The sequence below is a fragment of the Schistocerca americana genome, chromosome 3 (assembly GCF_021461395.2).
Source record: "Schistocerca americana isolate TAMUIC-IGC-003095 chromosome 3, iqSchAmer2.1, whole genome shotgun sequence".
In the NCBI taxonomy this organism is placed as follows: Eukaryota; Metazoa; Arthropoda; class Insecta; order Orthoptera; family Acrididae; genus Schistocerca; species Schistocerca americana.
In genome coordinates, this window is record NC_060121.1 from 411,613,123 (window position 1) to 411,638,063 (window position 24,941).

A 24,941-nucleotide genomic window follows, 5' to 3' on the forward strand; every position below is an offset into this window, starting at 1 on the left:
TTATATGATTGCATAGTGGCCATTTACACAGTTTTCCGTAAAAAATATTATTCCTCTTCAACAATTACTGTATGGTGTAGAAGGAGTTGTTAAGGACAAATACCTTTTTAATCTACACTTGAAAACAGGTTTCCTATCCTTCAGACATCTTATTTCCAGCAGTAAATTGCCAGAAAGTTTTATAGTCCCCCCTTTCTGTGGAAAAGTTAGCTTCATTAAAGGGTAATGCAGATCATTTATCCTTCTAATGTTGTACTAGTGACTATATCTGTTACTTCAAATTGAAATAATTATTGATAAGAAAATTTATAAGTGAATAAATATGCTGTGAGGAGTGGTTAATATTCCCAGCTGCTTAAATAAATGGTTTCAAGATGTAGGCTACATGTGTGAACCACACACATTCTGCTTAAGTGAGGAGTTAGTTCAAAACATTACCCCAAAAGACAGTAGTGAATAAAAATATGCAATATACACTCCTGGAAATTGAAATAAGAACACCGTGAATTCATTGTCCCAGGAAGGGGAAACTTTATTGACCCATTCCGGGGGTCAGATACATCACATGATCACACTGACAGAACCACAGGCACATAGACACAGGCAACAGAGCATACACAATGTCGGCACTAGTACAGTGTATATCCACCTTTCGCAGCAATGCAGGCTGCTGTTCTCCCATGGAGACGATCGTAGAGATGCTGGATGTAGTCCTGTGGAACGGCTTGCCATGCCATTTCCACCTGGCGCCTCAGTTGGACCAGCGTTCGTGCTGGACGTGCAGACCGCGTGAGACGACGCTTCATCCAGTCCCAAACATGCTCAATGGGGGACAGATCCGGAGATCTTGCTGGCCAGAGTAGTTGACTTACACCTTCTAGAGCACGTTGGGTGGCACGGGATAAATGCGGACGTGCATTGTCCTGTTGGAACAGCAAGTTCCCTTGCCGGTCTAGGAATGGTAGAACGATGGGTTCGATGACGGTTTGGATGTACCGTGCACTATTCAGTGTCCCCTCGACGATCACCAGTGGTGTACGGCCAGTATAGGAGATCGCTCCCCACACCATGATGCCGGGTGTTGGCCCTGTGTGCCTCGGTCGTATGCAGTCCTGATTGTGGCGCTCACCTGCACGGCGCCAAACACGCATACGACCATCATTGGCACCAAGGCAGAAGCGACTCTCATCGCTGAAGACGACACGACTCCATTCGTCCCTCCATTCACGCCTGTCGCGACACCACTGGAGGCGGGCTGCACGATGTTGGGGCGTGAGCGGAAGACGGCCTAACGTTGTGCGGGACCGTAGCCCAGCTTCATGGAGACGGTTGCGAATGGTCCTCGCCGATACCCCAGGAGCAACAGTGTCCCTAATTTGCTGGGCAGTGGCGGTGCGGTCCCCTACGGCACTGCGTAGGATCCTATGGTCTTGGCGTGCATCCGTGCGTCGCTGCGGTCCGGTCCCAGGTCGACGGGCACGTGCACCTTCCGCCGACCACTGGCGACAACATCGATGTACTGTGGAGACCTCACGCCCCACGTGTTGAGCAATTCGACGGTACGTCCACCTGGCCTCCCGCATGCCCACTATACGCCCTCGCTCAAAGTCCGTCAACTGCACATACGGTTCACGTCCACGTTGTCGCGGCAGGCTACCAGTGTTAAAGACTGCGATGGAGCTCCGTATGCCACGGCAAACTGGCTGACACTGACGGCGGCGGTGCACAAATGCTGCGCAGCTAGCGCCATTCGACGGCCTACACCGCGGTTCCTGGTGTGTCCGCTGTGCCGTGCGTGTGATCATTGCTTGTACAGCCCTCTCGCAGTGTCCGGAGCAACTATGGTGGGTCTGACACACCGGTGTCAAGGTGTTCTTTTTTCCATTTCCAGGAGTGTATGTTAAATGTTTTGCTCCATTTTTACCTCTATGGCCTGTCCAATTCTGAAGTGATCAACATTCTTTGATTGTTCTACTGATTCAACTATCAACTATTTTCCAAAACAATAAATTCATTTTCTAAAACATCCATTTTTTTCATTCACACTTTTTAATCCCTCTGGTAGCCCATTTTTTCAGTTACCTGATCATTACCTGCACTAAATTTGCTATTGTTATCTGTCTTCATTTTCTCCAGTTTTGTTAAAATTTACTGCAAAATATCAGTTTTTACTGTTTCTTTGCTGACTATGATTTCTCTTGGTTCAGACACATCCCGAATGGGCCCTACAGCTTTCACTTCTACTTCCCTCCTACTCTTGTCTCTGTTCACTTTGTAACAAGCACGTGAGTCCATAAACAAATTAACTTCACAAATAGTTTGTACTTATCTTTCCTTTTTGATGTTCCTGGTTGTAGATGTAAAGACCTCTTTCATTTGATCCATTTCATCATTGTTGGTAGTACCTTGTTACTGTTGATACAATTTTGTTGGGCAGTCACTGGTCTTCTTTCTTTGCATGATTAGAAATTCATTTATATATAAACTGCAAATAGCACAAACCACTGTCCCTTCTTCTGCAACAGACACAAATTTATTATCAGTCAACTGATCCCAGAACGCCACCGCTTGTAATCTACTCCTCCCGCACATCATTTGTTGGTTGTCACTCACTCCATAATTTACTCTTTTAATAAGCTCTGAGAGGAGTAAGATTTACCATAAACTTTTTACTTATCTTCTTTTCTTGTAGCTGGCTCCAGTTCTTCATGTCTAGGGGTTGATTCTTGAAGCTGAAATTTTTTTGATATAAAAGGTTCTCATGGTTCCAATTGATGTGATAACTTTTGAAAGAATTGCCTGAAAAGTAATTTCTGTTTCTGTAATTTTTACTTCTTTCAAAATTTTCTATATCACACTGTCTTTACAATTTCCAGTTCAAACTCGAAAATTGCATTGTTATTGCCAAACATAAAAACATGTCTGATCACATCAGAGGCATGCCCACTACTACTCCATTCTGCACTACTAAGAATATTCCAAAGAGTTTACAAATTTTATGACAAATGAATTTCCACCAATTATATCATCATTTTATGAATGAATGCAGAAGAAAACATAATAAATACTATCTGATTGTTAAATTAATAAAAGGAATTTTAAGTGTACCAGGTATTTCATAATTTCAAATGTTTCTAAAAGAAAAGTAATTTTAACTGTACTTACAGAGTTAGTACATATTGACTGTAAGAACAAAAATAAAGTAATTTCTTTTTATACGTTTTAGCCTGAAATATAATACATCATGTACAAAATCATATGTAATTCTTTTAGAAAAAACAGTTGAGATAATATTAACCTGTTTGAAAATTCATAAATATTTTTTTTGTATCACCTACTTCTGTTGAGGAGAAGTAATGCTAGAGAAGAGTGTCTCTTTACAAATTAAAATGACTGTTTTTGGGTGCAGCATCTGTTATTAATAAGAATGGTCCCTCACATAAAGGGTGAGGTTTGCTTATAATTTTTTCACATTTGTCTCTCTATTTGTGACTCCTGACAGTAACCAAATTGCCCACTTCGTGCTGTATGGGTGTATCTTTCTCTCATCTGTTTCTCCTTCTCTCAGCCTCTCTCATTTGCAAATGATTCACATTATTGTTCCATGACTCTTGTGTACCAACATCCTCTTGTTGCCATTCAACCCTCTTTAGGAGGGATTGTCCTCCTATTTGTTCTCCTACTATTTCCATTGGGGAAACCTTTGTAACTGAATGTGGCAACTAATTTAATACCTTTTCAAATTCTCTCACCATATCTGACCAGTTTGAATGTCTACCCACGCAATAAGTCCAACAAAGCTTGCCCAACTCACACATTTATTTATTTATTTCTTGTTCCAGTGATCCATGTTGTGACAATATCATAGGATATGGAACATGTTCGAAATCTATGGCAGCACATGTAAACAAAACAAAATGATTTCATATTACAGTAAACAGTAACTTAGGTTCTATTACAAAAAATCAATTTTGAGAGATAAATAAATATTACAAAATAATAAGTGTTACAGAAAATAAATATTGCAAACTATGTGTTTACAATAAAAAATAGACAGGATTATAAATATAGATTTTGGCATATATTTGCAGTTAACAATACAAGAAATTCTAAACACTGTAGTTCAGGAACTCCTCTATCGTATAAAATGATCCTTGTAATAGGAACTGCCGTAAAGTTTTTTTTAAACAAGAGCTCGTATTCTACCAAACACTTAATTCTTGAAGGGAGGGTGTTAAAAATTTTACAGCCAGAGAAATGGACATCTTTCTGTATCATACTTAGATTTGCCTGTTCATAGCGAACACTCCAATTAGCAAATTCCAATCCCAAAGAAAGCAGGTGTTGACAGTTGTGAAAATTACTGAACTATCAGTTTAATAAGCCATGGCTGCAAAATACTGACATGAATTATTTACAGACTAATGAAAAAACTGGTAGAAGCCAACCTCGGGGAAGATCAGTTTGGATTCCGTAGAAATGTTGGAACACATGAGGCAATACTGACCCTACGACTTATCTTGGAAAATAGATTAAGGAAAGGCAAACCTATGTTTCTAGCATTTGTAGACTTAGAGAAAGCTTTTGACAATGTTGACTGGAATACTCTCTTTCAAATTCTGAGGCTGGCAGGGATAAAATACAGGGAGCGACAGGCTATTTACAATTTGTACAGAAACCAGATGACAGTTATGAGAGTCGAGGGGCATGAAAGGGAAGCAGTGGTTGGAAAGGGAATGAGACAGGGACATAGCCTATCCCTGATGTTATTCAATCTGTATATTGAGAAAGCAGTAAAGGAAACAATAGAAAAATTTGGAGTGGGAATTAAAATCCATGAAGAAGAAATAAGAACTTTGAGGTTCGCCGATGACATTGTAATTCTGTCAGAGACAGAAAAGGACCTGGAAGAGCAGCTGAATGGAATGGACAGTGTTTTGAAAGGAGGATATAAGATGAACATCAACAAAAGTAAAACGAGGATAATGGAATGTAGTTGAATTAAATCGGGTGATGCAGAGGGAATTAGATTAGCAAATGAGACGCTTAAAGTAGTAAATGAGTTTTGCTATTTGGGGAGCAAAATAATTGATGATGGTCGAAGTAGAGAGGATATAAAATGTAGACTGGCAACGGCAAGGAAAGCTTTTCTGAAGAAGAGAAATTTGTTCACATTGAGTATAGATTTAAGTGTCAGGAAGTCGTTTCTGAAAGTATTTGTATGGAGTATAGCCATGTATGGAAGTGAAACGTGGATGATACATGGTGTAGACAAGAAGACAATAGAAGCTTTCGAAATGTGGTGCTACAGAGGAATGCTGAAGATTAGATGGGTAGATCACATAACTAATGAGGAGGTATTGAATAGAATTGGGGAGAAGAGAAGTTTGTGGCACAACTTGACTAGAAGAAGGGATCGGTTGGTAGGACATGTTCTGAGGCATCAAGGGATCACCAATTTAGTATTGGAGGACAGCGTGGAGGGTAAAAATTATAGAGGGAGACCAAGAGTTGAATACACTAAGCAGATTCAAAAGGATGTAGGCTGCAGTAGGTACTGGGAGATGAAAAAGCTTGCACAGTATAGAGTAGCATGGAGAGCTGCATCAAACCAGTCCCTAGACTGAAGACTACAACAACAACAGCAGATATCATGTTTTCTTCTCAGCTCATGACTATGATACTCACTATTCAGTTCAAAAATGATTTTTCTTTCCTTATGAAGCACATCAATGAGAATTTATAGTGTACAGTGGATGTAAGGATTCCAAGTCTCTTAAAAAGATTCCTGCATGTGGCTCTAGGATGGAATCCACACATGATCCTTATGCCTCTTTTTTTGTGCACGCAGTACTTTTTTAGCCAGTGACTGATTACCCCAAAGTATAATTCCATATGCCACGAAGGTGTGAAAATAAGGCTGACTTCCTGGTTTCCATACTTCTATAAGAAGAACCAGTGCATAATGTGTAAGTTGCTGAACTCAGTCTTTTGCATAGATCCAGGCTGTTGTTTGAACAGTTCAGTTTGCTGTCAGTATCGAAGCCTAGGTATTTTGAGGTATCCACCCTGGTTATCACCTGCTTACCTGTTTTAGCTACTATTTCTTCATCTTTAAATGATGTGTGGAACTGAACATAGTTTGTTTTAGTGTAATTTAAAGAAAGTCCATTAATGTTAAACCAGTTCACTGTTTCACTTAAAACCTTATTTGCTGTTTCCTCTAGTTTATCTACTGAATTATCAATAAGTAGTGTAGTGTTATCAACAAAAATGGTGAATCTACAATATTCCATACAGAGAGGCAGATGATTTATAAAGATAATAAAAAGTAGGGGGCCTAGAACTGAGCCTTGGGGCACTCCACATGTGATGGTACCCCATTCTGAAGATAATGGGACTCCATTTTGACTATCCACTACAACTTTCTGTTTCCTGTTTGACAGGTATGAGTCGATGACCCTTTCTGCAATGTTACTTTGCAGATGATATTTAGAATTTATTATATGAATCATTTCTTAATGTTTCGATACAGTACTACTAGTTATCTGCTTGACATAGTCAAGTCATTTAAATATCTGGGCATAACATTGCAAAGTAATATGAGGTGGAACAAGCATGTGAAAACTGTGGTAGGGAAGGCAGATGGTCAACTTCGGTTTATGGGGAGAATTTTAGGAAAGACTAGTTCACTTGTAAACACGACTGCCTATAGGATGCTGCTGTAACCTATTCTTGAGTACTGCTTAGTGTTTGCATTTGTACCAGGTCAGGCCGAAGGAAGACATCAAAGCAATTCAGAGGCGGACAGCTAGATTTGTTATCACATGTGCAAGTGTTACGGAGATGCTTCGAGAACTCAAATGGGATTTCCTGGAGGGAAGTCAACATTCTTTTTCAGAAACATGACTGAGAAAATGTAGAGAACTGGAATTTGAAGCTGACTGTCGAATGATTCTACTGCCACCAACATACATTGTGCCTAAGAACTATGAGAATAAGATATGAGAAATTGGGGCTCATACAGAGGTCTACCGACAATCGTTTTCCCCTTGCTCTATTTGTGAATGGAACAGGGGGAAATGACAAGTAGTGGCAGAAAGTACCCTCCATCACACACTGTATCATGGCTTGTGGAGTATCTATGTAAATGTAGATGCCTTTCCAGGCCAAAAATTCTTTAAACTGCCTGGCTAGAAACTGTATTCCATTATCTGAAAGCAAACATTTTGGGGTACCTACATTTTTGAAATGATCTCTTAGTTTCATTATGAGATGTTGCCTCCTTTAGTGGGCATAATTTTGTAAGTTTTGCCTAGCATTCCAACCCTATAAATGTATATGTCATTCCTGCCCAGCCTCAGGGCAGTGGACCGTAAAAGTCCATCGCCGATATGCCCCAGAAATTGCATGGACTGACGGGATACAAAGCTGGGTGGGCACCAACTGTTTGTACCTTAATTTCACAGGCACTCAGGAGTTTTCTAACTAGGCAATTCAGATTCTTAAAGCAGAAAAATTTCTTTGTATGCAATTTATACCTTTTTGGGCTGAAATGAGCATATACTATGTTTACATACCAAGTTATTAAATTAATGCTATTTTGTGGGATGCATAGTAACTATCTATGTGAGTTGTGTTTTCTATGAGACAGTATTCCTTTCTACAATTTCCTATTATTCTTTATATTAGTATGACTTTGACATAAGGCATCAATATGTAACTGAAAGTGACTGTCCTTCCATTGTTGACTTTCTAAGTTTTTGCAAAAAAAATGTTATGTCTTTTTCATATGTATTTACTTTTAGAAAATAAACAGCAAGTTTGCCCCTTTCCTTTATATTTTCGTTTGATTGGAGATCTTATAAGCAGTCAAGACAGTGCATCAGGTATTATATCATCTTTCCCCTTTATGTACCCAATAGTGAAGCAAAATTCTTGCAGAAAGAGAGCCCATCATGCTAACCTACTGAGCTGAAGTTTGTTCTTTAATGAAAATGTCAATGCACTGTTGTCAGTATTTGTCACTGCCTTGTACCCTGCTAGTAGATATTTAAATTTCTTGAATGCCCACACTACTGATAATGTTTCCTTTTCCATATATCTATAATTTTGTTCATGTTGTGTGAACATTCTACTCATGAAAACTATCAGTTTTTGCTCTAATGTGTGATCACTCACATATTCTTGGAATATGTGACAACCCAAACCATAATCTGATGCATCCACCACCGTATAAAAAGGAATGGCTAAATTTAATCGGAGTGTGGAATGTCAGATCCCTTAATCGGGCAGGTAGGTTAGAAAATTTAAAAAGGGAAATGGATAGGTTAAAGTTAGATATAGTGGGAATTAGTGAAGTTCGGTGGCAGGAGGAACAAAACTTCTGGTCAGGTGACTACAGGGTTATAAACACAAAATCAAATAGGGGTAATGCAGGAGTAGGTTTAATAATGAATAGGAAAATAGGAATGCGGGTAAGCTACTACAAACAGCATAGTGTACGCATTATTGTGGCCAAGATAGATACGAAGTCCACACCTACTACAGTAGTACAAGTTTATATGCCAACTAGCTCTGCAGATGATGAAGAAATTGAAGAAATATATGATGAAATAAAAGAAATTATTCAGATAGTGAAGGGAGACGAAAATTTAATAGTCATGGGTGACTGGAATTCAAGTGTAGGATAAGGGAGAGAAGGAAACGTAGTAGGTGAATATGGATTGGGGCTGAGAAATGAAAGAGGAAGCCGCCTAGTAGAATTTTGCACAGAGCACAACATAATCATAGCTAACACTTGATTTAAGAATCATGAAAGAAGATTGTATACATGGAAGAACCCTGGAGATACTAAAAGGTATCAAATAGATTATATAATGGTAAGACAGAGATTTAGGAACCAGGTTTTAAATTGTAAGACATTTCCAGGGGCAGATGTGGATTCTGACCACAATCTATTGGTTATGACCTGTAGATTAAAACTGAAGAAACTGCAAAAAGGTGGGAATTTAAGGAGATGGGACCTGGATAAACTGAAAGAACCAGAGGTTGCACAGAGTTTCAGGGAAAGCATAAGGGAAGAATTGACAGGAATGGGGGAAAGAAATACAGTAGAAGAAGAATGGGTAGCTTTGAGGGATGAAGTAGTGAAGGCAGCAGACGATCAAGTAGGTAAAAAGACGAGGGCTAGTAGAAATCCTTGGGTAACAGAAGAAATATTGAATTTAATTGATGGAAGGAGAAAATATAAAAATGCAGCAAATGAAGCAGGCAAAATGGAATAAAAACGTCTCAAAAATGAGATCGACAGGAAGTGCAAAATGGCTAAGCAGGGATGGCTAGAGGACAAATGTAAGAATGTAGAGGCTTATCTCACTAGGGGTAAGATAGATACTGCCTACAGGAAAATTAAAGAGACCTTTGGAGATAAGAGAACAACTTGTATGAATATCAGGAGCTCTGATGGAAACCCAGTTGTAAGCAAAGAAGGGAAGGCAGAAAGGTGGAAGGAGTATATAGAGGGTCTATACAAGGGCGATGTACTTGAGGACAATATTATGGAAATGGAAGAGGATGTAGATGAAGATGAAATGGGAGATACGATACTGCGTGAAGAGTTGACAGAGCTCTGAAAGACGTGAGTCGAAACAACACTCCGGGAGTAAACAACATTCCATTGGAACTACTGACGGCCTTGGGAGAGCCAGTCCTGACAAAACTCTACCATCTGGTGAGCAAGATGTATGATACAGGCGAAATACCCTCAGACTTCAAGAAGAATATAATAATTCCAATCCCAAAGAAAGCAAAGTGAAAATTACCGAACAATCAGTTTAATAAGCCACAGCTGCAAAATACTAACATGAATTCTTTACAGACGAATGGAAAAACTAGTAGAAGCCGACCTCGGGGAAGATCAGTTTGGATTCCATAGAAACACTGGGACACGTGAGGCAATACTGACCTTACGACTTATCTTAGAAGAAAGATTAAGGAAAGGCAAACCTACATTTCTAGCATTTGTAGACTTAGAAAAAGCTTTTGACAATGTTGACTGGAATACTCTCTTTCAAATTCTAAAAGTGGCAGAGGTAAAATACAGGGAGCGAAAGGCTATTTACAATTTGTACAGAAACCAGATGGCAGTTATAAGAGTCGAGGGACATGAAAGGGAAGCAGTGGTTGGGAAGGGAGTAAGACAGGGTTGTAGCCTCTCCCCGATGTTATTCAATCTGTATATTGAGCAAGCAATAAAGGAAACAAAAGAAAAATTCGGAGTAGGTATTAAAATCCATAGAGAAGAAATAAAAACTTTGAGGCTCGCCGATGACATTGTAATGCTGTCAGAGACAGCAAAGGACTTGGAAGAGCAGTTGAACGGAATGGACAGTGTCTTGAAAGGAGGATATAAGATGAACATCAACAAAAGCAAAACGAGGATAATGGAATGTAGTCAAATTAAGTCGGGCGATGCTGAGGGAATTAGATTAGGAAATGAGACACTTAAAGTAGTAAAGGAGTTTTGCTATTTAGGGAGCAAAATAACTGATGATGGTCGAAGTAGAGAGGATATCAAATTTAGACTGGCAATGGCAAGGAAAGCGTTTCTGAAGAAGAGAAATTTTTTAACATCGAGTATAGATTTAAGTGTCAGGAAGTCATTTCTGAAAGTATTTGTATGGAGTGTAGCCATGTATGGAAGTGAAACATGGACGATAAATAGTTTGGACAAGAAGAGAATAGAAGCTTTCGAAATGTGTTGCTACAGAAGAATCCTGAATATTAGATGGGTAGATCACATAACTAAGTATTGAATAGGATTGGGGAGAAGAGAAGTTTGTGGCACAACTTGACCAGAAGAAGGGATCGGTTGGTAGGACATGTTCTGAGGCATCAAGGGATCACCAATTTAGTATTGGAAGGCAGCATGGAGGGTAAAAATCGTAGAGGGAGACCAAGAGATGAATACACTAAGCAGATTCAGAAGGATGTAGGTTGCAGTAGGTACTGGGAAATGAAGAGGCTTGCACAGGATAGAGTAGCATGGAGAGCTGCAACAAACCAGTCTCAGGACTGAAGACCACAACAGCAGCAATAACAACAACAAATTTAATGAACCAATAGTTGACATGCTACCAATTTTTTTTAATTTTTGAAGATTCTTCATGACAAATTATATGCCTTTTCCACATTGTGTCAATAACCTCATCAAACTTGGTGCATTAAGCATTGGATTGACAGTGATTCTTTTTTAGAATCTTACCATATCTAAAAATGATTTGAGTAGTTTTTTTGTTAGTACATTCTGAGCACCTGGTGATCACATCTAATCTGTGTGCATCCAGCTGAATGCACATAGTGTTTACAATGTGTCCCCAGAATTTCACCTCTTTTCTACCCAGTTGCGATTTTGACTATTTGAAATTCATCCAATGTTTTCGGGTGTTCATGCCATGTTGTGGATATTACAACTACGTCATCAAACAATGGAAAATCCAGGATGGAATATTATGGAATGGAAAGTTGCTACTCACCATATAGTGGATATGCTGAGTCGCAGATAAGCATGACAAAAAGACTCACAATTAAAGCTTTCAGCCTAGCCATTAAGGTCTTCATCAACAATAGATGACACACACACACACACACACACACACACACACACACACACACACGCCACAACTTACACACACAACTGCAGTATCAGGCAACTGAAACCACACTGCAAGCAGCAGCACCAGTGCATGATGGGAATGGTGACTGGGTGGGGGTAAGGAGAGGGATGGGGTGTGGAGGGTGAGGGATAGTGTGTTGGGGGGTGGCAGACAGCAATGTGCTGCAGGTTAGACAGTTGGCCAAAGAGAGGTTATGGTGGGAGGTGGGAGGTGGGGGGTGGGGGGAGGGAGGAGTGGCAGAAAAGGAGAGAAATGAAAAGACTGGGTGTGGTGGTGGATTGACAGCCATGTAGTGCTGGAATTGGAACAAGGAAGGGGCTGAATGGGTGAGGATAGTGACTATCGAAGGTTGAGGACAGGATGGTTACGGGAATTTAGGATGTATTGCAGGGAAAGTTCCAACCTTGGTGGGCAGTATCCATATGGCACAGGCTGTGAAGCAGTCATTGAAATGAAGGGTATCGTGTTTGGCAGCGTGTTCAGCAACAGTGTGGTCCACTTGTTTCTTGCTCCCAGTTTGTCAGTGGACAGACAGCTTGTTTGTTGTCATGCTACATGGACTGCGGCACAGTGGTTGCAGCTTAGCTTGTAGATCACATGACTGGTTTCTCAGGTAGCCCTGCCTGGGATAGGTTATGTTAGTGACCTGACTGGAGTAGGTGGTGGTGGGAGGATGTATGGGACAAGTCTTGCGTCTAGGTATATTACAGGGGTATGAGCCATGAAGTAAGGAGTTCTATTTACAGTCCATGCAACCAACACTATACATATGTTAGCATCTGTTTTTTTTTTTTTTTTTTTTTTTTTTTTGCAACAACTAATGGCTTGTTATAACAGCTGTTGGATATTTCTATAATATTCCATTCTTTCAATTTATTTTTCTACTAACAGCTTCATTGAAGCTGATTGAGCAGGGTCTGTTGTAAAATGAATTGTGTGATTTAATCTTCAACCTACAAACAAAGTCTTAATAACACCTCAGCATGTTGAAAATACTTTTGTGTGTCTGCAGAATAAAGAAATCATATCTTCCTTTTCCTTAATATGTAGATTCTTTGACTTGTAATGTTATCAGTTATGTCTGCCTCATTCACTTGTACCATGTCTGCCCCTATTTGGTGCTTCTCATTCTGTTATAATGTAGCTTCTGTCAATAAAGTGAGTCCTAAACTGTCTGTGTTGCTTTGCTTGAAATGATTTACAGCCAAGTCATCTTTTTGCCCATATGGGAATGTGGCTGTCTCCTGTTGGAAGCTTAATGATATGTTGTTGTCCAACAACCAGTCTATGCCTAAAACCGTATGTACATTAAAACCTTCTACTACAAACATTGCTTGTTGAAATATGTATGTGTTAATGTAAATTCAATGAACAATTCTGCATGTACCGATTTGCTTGTCATATGTATTACTCCAGTTATCTTAATTTCTGTGACTGGCAGCCAAAGGAATGCATTTAACAAATTGTTTGTTGTGTCTTGTTTTCTACTTCTACAGAGGACTGAACCTCTCCCTGGAAGCATATCAGTTTTGCCTCTCTCTCATACTTGTATTGTTAAATGTGTTACTGTGATCATTTCTGTATCCATTCCCTGAATGAATGGTTATAATCGTGACCATTGTGTACCCTGTTTCTTCCATTCATAGCACTGTCTCTAATGGGGCAAGGTTCTTTGTTAACATTACTCTGTTGGTTGTTGGTATTGCTGCCTGTGTACCATTTCTCCAACTGCCTTCCCACTGTGTCTACTTGTTCTAGGTATTCCAATAAGTTGTTCACTTTTTCCTAGTCCTTCCCTAACAATTTGTCCCTTACATGCCATGGTAATTGGTTAATGACAACTTCTAATGAATGTTCCTCTTGTATGGGATCATCTAGATATTTTGATTTGTTAAGATGCCATTCCTCAAAATTTCTATACCTGTTCCATGAACTGCTATTGTATTGTTTTGATCATAAAATTCTAATCTCAATTTCTTTTGAGCTCCCTCACTCCAATAGTTAGACTGAAATGCTGTTTTGAAATCATTGTAAGTTGTGAATTCTTCTAGCTTTAACATATCCAGCTGTGCAGCATTACCCATCAGATGACTTATCACAAATTGTATCTTTTAAAAATCTGACCAGAAATGAAGTAACATGCCATTAAGTTACTTTAGAAATTAAACAGGGTTAATATCATATGAAGGTGAAAACTTGGGGAATTTGGGATTTAATTTTTTGGTTACTGTTGTGGTGAAGTCATCACAGTTATTAGTTACTGTCCTGTTCTTTAATAAAAAGTTTTCTGTCTCTTTTCTTAGTTCTTTCTTTATCTCCTCCAAGCTCAAAGAGTTATTACGTATCAATGTCTTTGTGTTTGAACTTAAAATATCACTGTGTAAACTGTTGGTGTTCCCAACAATGCAGATGTAGTCTTTGTAGAGGTGGATTTATTAAAATCATTACTTCTGGAGACAAGAACATTCATATTGATTATTGCCATATTGCCTAGTTAAAAGTGGCTTCTTGTATCAGCACTTTAACTCTCTTGCCTAGATCTCCCTACCCAATTTTTTGTTTGATGCACCAGTAGTACTTAATTGTCTTCCAGTTCATTTCATACCAGGGTCTCCATGTGCAAGAGTTCATTTATCTTTTAAGTTACTTCATTGTTATCTCCAGCTTGGAGTAGTCTGTGAGCCCCCAACGTGTTAAATATTCTTCTTATCTGAAGAATAACTTAATTTTTACTAAAAATTAGGACTTGGAAACTCCAATCATTTAAGACATTTAGACCACATTTAAATACAACACTTATTAAGTGATTAGTATCTGGTTACAGGAGCCCTTCTGGTAAAACCTTTCCATTTTTTAAATACATACATATCTACATTATTGATATAAAATTCTGGTCATTGGTATTCTTTGACTGCATGGCTGGCACAGAAGACTATTTGCCACCTTTAACTACTTTGTCTGTCAAGACTCCAAGTATGTTTTCAATTGTATTGGATTGACACAGAGACCAGGCAGAATACTTCATGCATTTCCCTGCTCGCCAAACATCCTCACTCAACTAACTAGGGCAGTTCCCTTTCCTGAAGCCATCCATCTGATTGGCTACATCTTATTCTACATTATTTTACATTTTAACATATTTAAATAATCAAAGCTTTAAATAATCAAAGTTTGTTCTAAATAAATTAACAATAATATCCATTACATAATAAACATTAAATTCTTTTATATAAAACCAATACAATTTCCTTCTTAACTTTGAATGTCACAGCCAATAGCCTTGCACCAATGTGCATTGTGATAAATAAATAAAGAATAAAAGTAACTATTATGCACAAAACTTTACAACAAATATTCTATTACCTAATGATTCAATAAGGTGTCATGCTGTCATCGTTCAATGTGTTTTGTGTGGAGGAAATGGTGATCTGATGCTTACCTGAAAATACTGATAATTTAAATTTTCTGTATCTTTTAAACAAATGAAGTTACAGAGTTGATATTTAAAACATTTGTCATTTTAATGTGCGCTTCTTTATGAAATGTCAATCATTAAGACCGACCAAAGCATTCAGACTTTAGCATTCAAGTCTTTGTTACAAAACTTGCGAATTTCACTTTAACAGTAAATCCTAAATTATTGTATATATCATCAATATTCAAGTTTTATTGAGATCACCATGAAAATTTATGGAGGATGGCAGATTAAATTTACTGTGGCTTGATTCCCTGCATTACTACAGAATTAAATAGTTTTAATAAATGTTTCCCTGTATGGCCGATCTTAGGTCTGCAGTATTTAACACTGCTATGTCTTCTCGGTCACAAACAGCTTCTACTGGATTTCGTGTTGATGTAGGTTCTCATCTGTCTCTTAGTGCTCAATAGACAACAGACGCCTGTGAATTTCCCTTTCTCATGGTGAATCTGTGCCCTTTGTAGCACACAGTCCTCAACAACAGGGTTTGTTTCACAAGTACTGTAGGTTGAGTCTTTGGCCATATATTTAAATGAGAGTGCAATGCTTGTTAACTCATAACATATCATCTGAATCAACACATTTTTCATTTTGTTGAGAGCATTATTCAATTTCTTTATGGAGAGTGTGTTAGAAATTAAATCACTTTCCTTCTTTGGTTTGCTGGATATTTTGGTGTAGCAAATTTCCCAATAATCTTTGCATTAAGTGTAGGTTGGTGGGTTAGTATCACTATCCTTTTTGTGCTGAAGGATGGACTATACTTCACGTGTGATGCAGAATCCTGACCACTTTGTTGCCATCTGTTGCCATTTGTTAACGTATGCAGCAGATGTTGACAATATTGTTTTACACACATGCTCCATCATATCAAAACTGTGGTTTGTGGGATTTTAGTTCATAGCCATGTGCTATTGTTAAGCTTTGTTGAAATGCTTTCTGTCCTTGCTCCACTTTGTCTACCAGTAAGAAAAGACTCACACTGCTTTTCACTTTACAAAGGTAGCTTATTTTCAATTTTGTGGTGCCAGGATAGACCAACAGTCAGATGCTATTCCAGGCCAGTGAGTAGAGAACAGGATACAAGGGACCAGTTTCTCAGCAGTTGTGGAATCATAATTGAGGCCAGATCAATTAGCAATAACCCATACAGTAGCTGCAAGCATTGTGTCGCTTGTGTCCATTGGCCCTTGGGTGGTGATGCCCACCTGAGCATGAACCATGGACCTTGCCGTTGGTGGGGAGGCTTGCGTGCCTCAGCGATACAGATGGCCGTACCGTAGGTGCAACCACAACGGAGGGGTATCTGTTGAGAGGACAGACAAACGTGTGGCTCCTGAAGAGGGGCAGCCGCATTTCAGTAGTTGCAGGGGCAACAGTCTGGATGATTGACTGATCTGGCCTTGTAACATTAACCAAAACGGCCTTGCTGTGCTGGTACTGTGAACGGCTGAAAGCAAGGGGAAACTACAGCCGTAATTTTTCCCGAGGACATGCAGCTTTACTGTATGATTAAATGATGATGGCGTCCGCTTGGGTAAAATATTCCGGAGGTACAATAGTCCCCCATTCGGATCTCTGGGCGGGGACTACTCAGGAGGACGTCGTTATCAGGAGAAAGAAAACTGGCGTTCTACGGGACGGAGCATGGAATGTCAGATCCCTTAATCGGGTAGGTAGGTTAGAAAATTTAAAAAGGGAAATGGATAGGTTAAAGTTAGATATAGTGGGAATTAGTGAAGTTCGGTGGCAGGAGGAACAAGACTTTTGGTCAGGTGATTACAGGATTATAAATACAAAATCAAATAGGGGTAATGCAGGAGTAGGTTTAATAATGAATAAAATAAATAGGAGTGCGGGTTAGCTACTACAAACAGCATAGTGAACCCATTATTGTGGCCAAGATAGACACAAAGCCCATGCCTACTACAGTAGTACAAGTTTATATGCCAACTAGCTCTGCAGATGATGAAGAAATAGATGAAATGTATGACAAGATAAAAGAAATTATTCAGCTAGTGAAGGGAGACGAAAATTTAATAGTCATGGGTGACTGGAATTCGTCACTAGGAAAAGGGAGAGAAGGAAACATAGTAGGAGAATATGGATTGGGGGGAAGGAATGAAAGAGGAAGCCGCCTTGTTGAATTTTGCACAGAGCATATCTTAATCATAGCTAACACTTGGTTCAAGAATCATAAAAGAAGGTTGTATACTTGGAAGAATCCTGGAGATACTAAAAGGTATCAGATAGATTATATAATGGTAAGACAGAGATTTAGGAACCAGGTTTTAAATTGTAAGACATTTCCTGGGGCAGATGTGGATTCTGACCACAATCTATTGGTTATGAACTGCAGATTGAAACTGAAGAAACTGCAAAAAGGTGGGAATTGAAGGAGATGGGACCTGGATAAACTGAAAGAACGAGAGGTTGTAGAGAGTTTCAGGGAGAGCATAAGGGAACAATTGACAGGAATGGGGGAAAGAAATACAGTAGAAGAAGAATGGGTAGCTCTGAGGGATGAAGTAGTGAAGGCAGCAGACGATCAAGTAGGTAAAAAGACGAGGGCTAATAGAAATCCTTGGGTAACAGAAGAAATATTGAATGTAATTGATGAAAGGAGAAAATATAAAAATGCAGTAAATGAAGCAGGCAAAAAGGAATACAAACGTCTCAAAAATGAGATCGACAGGAAGTGCAAAATGGCTAAGCAGGGATGGCTAGAGGACAAATGTAAGGATGTAGAGGCTTGTCTCGCTAGGGGTAAGATAGATACTGCCTACAGGAAAATTAAAGAGACCTTTGGAGATAAGAGAACCACTTGTATGAATATCAAGAGCTCAGATGGCAACCCAGTTCTAAGTAAAGAAGGGAAGGCAGAAAGGTGGAAGGAGTATATAGAGGGTTTATACAAGAACGATGTACTTGAGGACAATATTATGGAAATGGAAGAGGATGTAGATGAAGACGAAATGGGAGATAACATACTGCGTGAAGAGTTTGTCAGAGCACTGAAAGACCTTAGTCGAACAAGGCCCCAGGAGTAGACAACATTCCATTAGAACTACTGATGGCCTCGGGAGAGCCAGTCATGACAAAACTCTACCATCTGGTGAGCACGATGTATGAGACAGGCGAAATACCCTAAGACTTCAAGAAGAATATAATAATTCCAATCCCAGAGAAAGCAGGTGTTGACAGATGTGAAAATTACCGAACTATCAGTTTAATAAGTCACAGCTGCAAAATACTAACGCGAATTCTTTACAGACGAATGGAAAAACTGGTAGAAGCCAACCTCGGGGAAGATCAGTTTGGATTCCGTAGAAATGTTGGAACACGTGAGGCAATACTGACCTTACGACTTATCTTAGAAGAAAGATTGAGAAAAGGCAAACCCCTGTTTCTAGCATTTGTAGACTTAGAGAAAGCTTTTGACAATGTTAGCTGGAATACTCTCTTTCAAATTCAGAGGTGGCAGGGGTAAAATACAGGGAGCGAAAGTCTATTTACAATTTGTACAGAAACCAGATGGCAGTTATAAGAGTCGAGGGGCATGAAAGGGAAGCAGTGGTTGGGAAAGGAGTGAGACAGGGTTGTAGCCTCTCCCCGATGTTATTCAATCTGTATATTGAGCAAGCAGTAAAGGAAACAAAAGAAAATTTCGGAGTAGGTATTAAAATTCATGGACAAGAAGTAAAAACTTTGAGGTTTGCCGATGACATTGTAGTTCTGTCAGAGACAGCAAAGGACTTGGAAGAGCAGTTGAACGGAATGGACAGTGTCTTGAAAGGAGGATATAAGATGAACATCAACAAAAGCAAAACGAGGATAATGGAATGTAGTCAAATTAAGTCGGGCGATGCTGAGGGAATTAGATTAGGAAATGAGACACTTAAAGTAGTAAAGGAGTTTTGCTATTTAGGGAGTAAAATAACTGATGATGATCGAAGTAGAGAGGATATAAAATGTAGACTGGCAATGGCGAGGAAAGCGTTTCTCAAGAAGAAATCATCGGTTCTGTCTTAAACATCCAACTAACTTTCAGTTTTTGAATTTAAGAAAAAACACATGGACTTGAAATTGCAGGATGATAATTGGCTATTGCAATGGATGAAGAAACTCAATGAGTCAAAATTAATTTTAATTCTTGTTCTTTAACATTTGTGTAGAAAGTGTACATAATACTAAATATTATTTACGTAGAATGCACACAGGAATTTTAATTTTCTTAGTTAGGCAAGAACAAGTCACATATTATTAGCTATTACACTAATCTCTGCATATAAGAAGCACACTAGGTGAAATGGTAAAAAATTCAATGACTATTATTGATGAATATATGTTTCCATTAAAGTATTCACTAAAAAGATTCAAACTAAAAACCAGAAATAGTTTTCCCTTGCTGAATTACAATGTTGTAACAACATTAGGGCAAATAACATACTAGACATTAAGTTTGCAAAAAATATGGGGTGAAGAAGACCAAAGCAAAGTGAAACATGATGAAGTATGGCAAATGTAACATAGAATTAATTAAAATACCAAATCACTATATATAACAAATACAAAATCTCTCTGAGCACAAAGTACATAAATTATATGAACTATAAATTAACTGGTAATGAATCAAAGAAAACAGATATATTTTTTTCTTTTTGCTTCTGCTGGATGGATATTCGTATTTTACAGGATGAATATTCATATTTTACATCATTAGCCCAGCTCAACACCTGAATGTTTGGTGAGTATAGATTTCATTTTCCCATCACAAGGATAATTAACAGTCCCATTTAGCATGGACCTAATTTAAAAAATTTCAAGGTATTTGGGGTAATGCAAAGACATATAGTTAAAAGGGTTTCACTGATTTATAGAGGAACTTCTGGAGTTTGACTGTGTAGTGCCCAGTGCTAACTGTTGACATATTGGAGGCTTATTATTCACCAGTGTCCAACAGGACCAATGGTCAAAATTAAGGAAGAAACCATCCTGTAACAATACTATCCTCAAGTTGTTATTGCACCTAAACCTTCCTTATAAGACTTCACAATGTGCATCTAGGTAGACAAATATGCTGCATGTAGAATTCTGCTGCCAGCATCAAAATAATGTTGAGGTGACACAGTGGAAAAGACCAATCTGGCATTGTGGCACATGGGGTTACCTCGTGCTACCTCCTGATGCTACACTTTCTCTGCACCAATGTTAGTAGATGCATGACCCTGACATAGTGATTCAGGCAGAATTTGCCATAAACACTTGACACCCAAACCTAGCAATATCTGTCTTTGACTGCTGTCTATGCCAAGAGCTACTCCATGCCAGTCATCAATGTAACATAGGTCACTCAGCCTCATCTACACTAGCTGCCACCGATGCTGTCTGCTGGTCTAGGGCTGCTCCTAGGCCTGATGCTGCCAGTGCCTGAGCAGCTACATTCCAGATAGCATCTCTCACAGGCTGTCGTCAACAAGCTTCTAGGAACCTCTGAGGGTTCCCATGAGGTTCACAGTCCACACACAGGCTCACCTCACATCTGACCTACCACCACTATTTGTTGACATATGATGTTCATGCCCCTTGTTGCCAGTGGATTTCCTGATGTGGCCATGCACCATGATGTTGCCAATGTGGCAACTTTGCTTACACCCTGTTGTTGTGGTCTTCAGTCCTGAGACTGGTTTGATGCAGCTCTCCATGCTACTCTATCCTGTGCAAGCTCCTTCATCTCCCAGTACCTACTGCAGCCTACATCCTTCTGAATCTGCTTAGTGTATTCATCTCTTGGTCTCCCTCTACGATTTTTACCCTCCACGGTGCCCTCCAATGCTAAATTTGTGATCCCTTGATGCCTCAAAACATGTCCTACCAACCGATCCCTTCTTCTGGTCAAGTTGTGCCACAAACTTCTCTCCTCCCCAATCCTATTCAATACCTCCTCATTAGTTACGTGATCTACCCACCTTATCTTCAGCATTCTTCTGTAGCAACACATTTCGAAAGCTTCTATTCTCTCCTTGTCCAAACTAGTTATCGTCCATGTTTCACTTCCATACATGGCTACACCCCATACAAATACTTTCAGAAACGACTTCCTGACACTTAAATCTATACTCGATGTTAACAAATTTCTCTTCTTGAGAAACGCTTTCCTTGCCATTGCCAGTCTACATTTTATATCCTCTCTACTTCAATCATCATCAGTTATTTTACTCCCTAAATAGCAAAACTCCTTTACTACTTTAAGTGTCTCATTTCCTAATCTAATTCCCTCAGCATCGCCCGACTTAATTTGACTACATTCCATTATCCTCGTTTTGCTTTTGTTGATGTTCATCTTATATCCTCCTTTCAAGACACTGTCCATTCCGTTCAACTGCTCTTCCAAGTCCTTTGCTGTCTCTGACAGAACTACAATGTCATCGGCAAACCTCAAAGTTTTTACTTCTTGTCCATGAATTTTAATACCTACTCCGAATTTTTCTTTTGTTTCCTTTACTGCTTGCTCAATATACAGATTGAATAACATCGGGGAGAGGCTACAACCCTGTCTCACTCCTTTCCCAACCACTGCTTCCCTTTCATGCCCCTCGACTCTTATAACTGCCATCTGGTTTCTGTACAAATTGTAAATAGCCTTTCGCTCCCTGTATTTTACCCCTGCCACCTCAGAATTTGAAAGAGAGTATTCCAGCTAACATTGTCAAAAGCTTTCTCTAAGTCTACAAATGCTAGAAACGGGGGTTTGCCTTTTCTTAATCTTTCTTCTAAGATAAGTCGTAAGGTCAGTATTGCCTCACGTGTTCCAACATTTCTACGGAATCCAAACTGATCTTCCCCGAGGTTGGCTTCTACCAGTTTTTCCATTCGTCTGTAAAGAATTCGCGTTAGTATTTTGCAGCTGTGACTTATTAAACTGATAGTTCGGTAATTTTCACATCTGTCAACACCTGCTTTCTCTGGGATTGGAATTATTATATTCTTCTTGAAGTCTTAGGGTATTTCGCCTGTCTCATACATCGTGCTCACCAGATGGTAGAGTTTTGTCATGACTGGCTCTCCCGAGGCCATCAGTAGTTCTAATGGAATGTTGTCTACTCCTGGGGCCTTGTTCGACTAAGGTCTTTCAGTGCTCTGACAAACTCTTCACGCAGTATGTTATCTCCCATTTCGTCTTCATCTACATCCTCTTCCATTTCCATAATATTGTCCTCAAGTACATCGTTCTTGTATAAACCCTCTATATACTCCTTCCACCTTTCTGCCTTCCCTTCTTTACTTAGAACTGGGTTGCCATCTGAGCTCTTGATATTCATACAAGTGGTTCTCTTATCTCCAAAGGTCTCTTTAATTTTCCTGTAGGCAGTATCTATCTTACCCCTAGTGAGACAAGCCTCTACATCCTTACATTTGTCCTCTAGCCATCCCTGCTTAGCCATTTTGCACTTCCTGTCGATCTCATTTTTGAGACGTTTGTATTCCTTTTTGCCTGCTTCATTTACTGCATTTTTATATTTTCTCCTTTCATCAATTACATTCAATATTTCTTCTGTTACCCAAGGATTTCTATTAGCCCTCGTCTTTTTACCTACTTGATCATCTGCTGCCTTCACTACTTCATCCCTCAGAGCTACCCATTCTTCTTCTACTGTATTTCTTTCCCCCATTCCTGTCAATTGTTCCCTTATGCTCTCCCTGAAACTCTCTACAACCTCTCGTTCTTTCAGTTTATCCAGGTCCCATCTCCTTCAATTCCCACCTTTTTGCAGTTTCTTCAGTTTCAATCTGCAGTTCATAACCAATAGATTGTGGTCAGAATCCACATCTGCCCCAGGAAATGTCTTACAATTTAAAACCTGGTTCCTAAATCTCTGTCTTACCATTATATAATCTATCTGATACCTTTTAGTATCTCCAGGATTCTTCCAAGTATACAACCTTCTTTTATGATTCTTGAACCAAGTGTTAGCTATGATTAAGATATGCTCTGTGCAAAATTCAACAAGGCGGCTTCCTCTTTCATTCCTTCCCCCCAATCCATATTCACCTACTATGTTTCCTTCTCTCCCTTTTCCTAGTGACGAATTCCAGTCACCCATGACTATTAAATTTTCGTCTCCCTTCACTAGCTGAATAATTTCTTTTATCTTGTCATACATTTCATCTATTTCTTCATCATCTGCAGAGCTAGTTGGCATATAAACTTGTACTACTGTAGTAGGCATGGGCTTTGTGTCTATCTTGGCCACAATAATGGGTTCACTATGCTGTTTGTAGTAGCTAACCCGCACTCCTATTTATTTTATTCATTATTAAACCTACTCCTGCATTACCCCTATTTGATTTTGTATTTATAATCCTGTAATCACCTGACCAAAAGTCTTGTTCCTCCTGCCACCGAACTTCACTAATTCCCACTATATCTAACTTTAACCTATCCATTTCCCTTTTTAAATTTTCTAACCTACCTACCCGATTAAGGGATCTGACATTCCATGCTCCGTCCCGTAGAACGCCAGTTTTCTTTCTCCTGATAACGACGTCCTCCTGAGTAGTCCCCGCCCAGAGATCCGAATGGGGGACTATTGTACCTCCGGAATATTTTACCCAAGCGGACGCCATCATCATTTAATCATACAGTAAAGCTGCATGTCCTCGGGAAAAATTACGGCTGTAGTTTCCCCTTGCTTTCAGCCGTTCACAGTACCAGCACAGCAAGGCCGTTTTGGTTAATGTTACAAGGCCAGATCAGTCAATCATCCAGACTGTTGCCCCTGCAACTACTGAAATGCGGCTGCCCCTCTTCAGGAGCCACACGTTTGTCTGTCCTCTCAACAGATACCCCTCCGTTGTGGTTGCACCTACGGTACGGCCATCTGTATCGCTGAGGCACGCAAGCCTCCCCACCAACGGCAAGGTCCATGGTTCATGCTCAGGTGGGCATCACCACCCAAGGGCCAATGGACACAAGCGACACAATGCTTGCAGCTACTGTATGGGTTATTGCTAATTGATCTGGCCTCAATTATGATTCCACAACTGCTGAGAAACTGGTCCCTTGTATCCTGTTCTCTACTCACTGGCCTGGAATAGCATCTGACTGTTGGTCTATCCTGGCACCACAAAATTGAAAATAAGCTACCTTTGTAAAGTGAAAAGCAGTGTGAGTCTTTTCTTACTGGTAGACAAAGTGGAGCAAGGACAGAAAGCATTTCAACAAAGCTTAACAATAGCACATGGCTATGAACTAAAATCCCACAAACCACAGTTTTGATATGATGGAGCATGTGTGTAAAACAATATTGTCAACATCTGCTGCATACGTTAACAAATGGCAACAGATGGCAACAAAGTGGTCAGGATTCTGCATCACACGTGAAGTATAGTCCATCCTTCAGCACAAAAAGGATAGTGATACTAACCCACCAACCTACACTTAATGCAAAGATTATTGGGAAATTTGCTACACCAAAATATCCAGCAAACCAAAGAAGGAAAGTGATTTAATTTCTAACACACTCTCCATAAAGAAATTGAATAATGCTCTCAACAAAATGAAAAATGTGTTGATTCAGATGATATGTTATGAGTTAACAAGCATTGCACTCTCATTTAAATATATGGCCAAAGACTCAACCTACAGTACTTGTGAAACAAACCCTGTTGTTGAGGACTGTGTGCTACAAAGGGCACAGATTCACCATGAGAAAGGGAAATTCACAGGCGTCTGTTGTCTATTGAGCACTAAGAGACAGATGAGAACCTACATCAACACGAAA

At 39.4% G+C, this 24,941-nt stretch overlaps 1 protein-coding gene across 1 annotated transcript in view; it reads left to right on the forward strand.

Moving 5' to 3' along the window:
• The window catches only part of LOC124607315 (jouberin-like), a 297,391-nt gene that overhangs the window by 168,409 nt on the left and 104,041 nt on the right, over positions 1–24,941 (forward strand). The gene's annotated exons all lie outside the window — the stretch shown is intronic.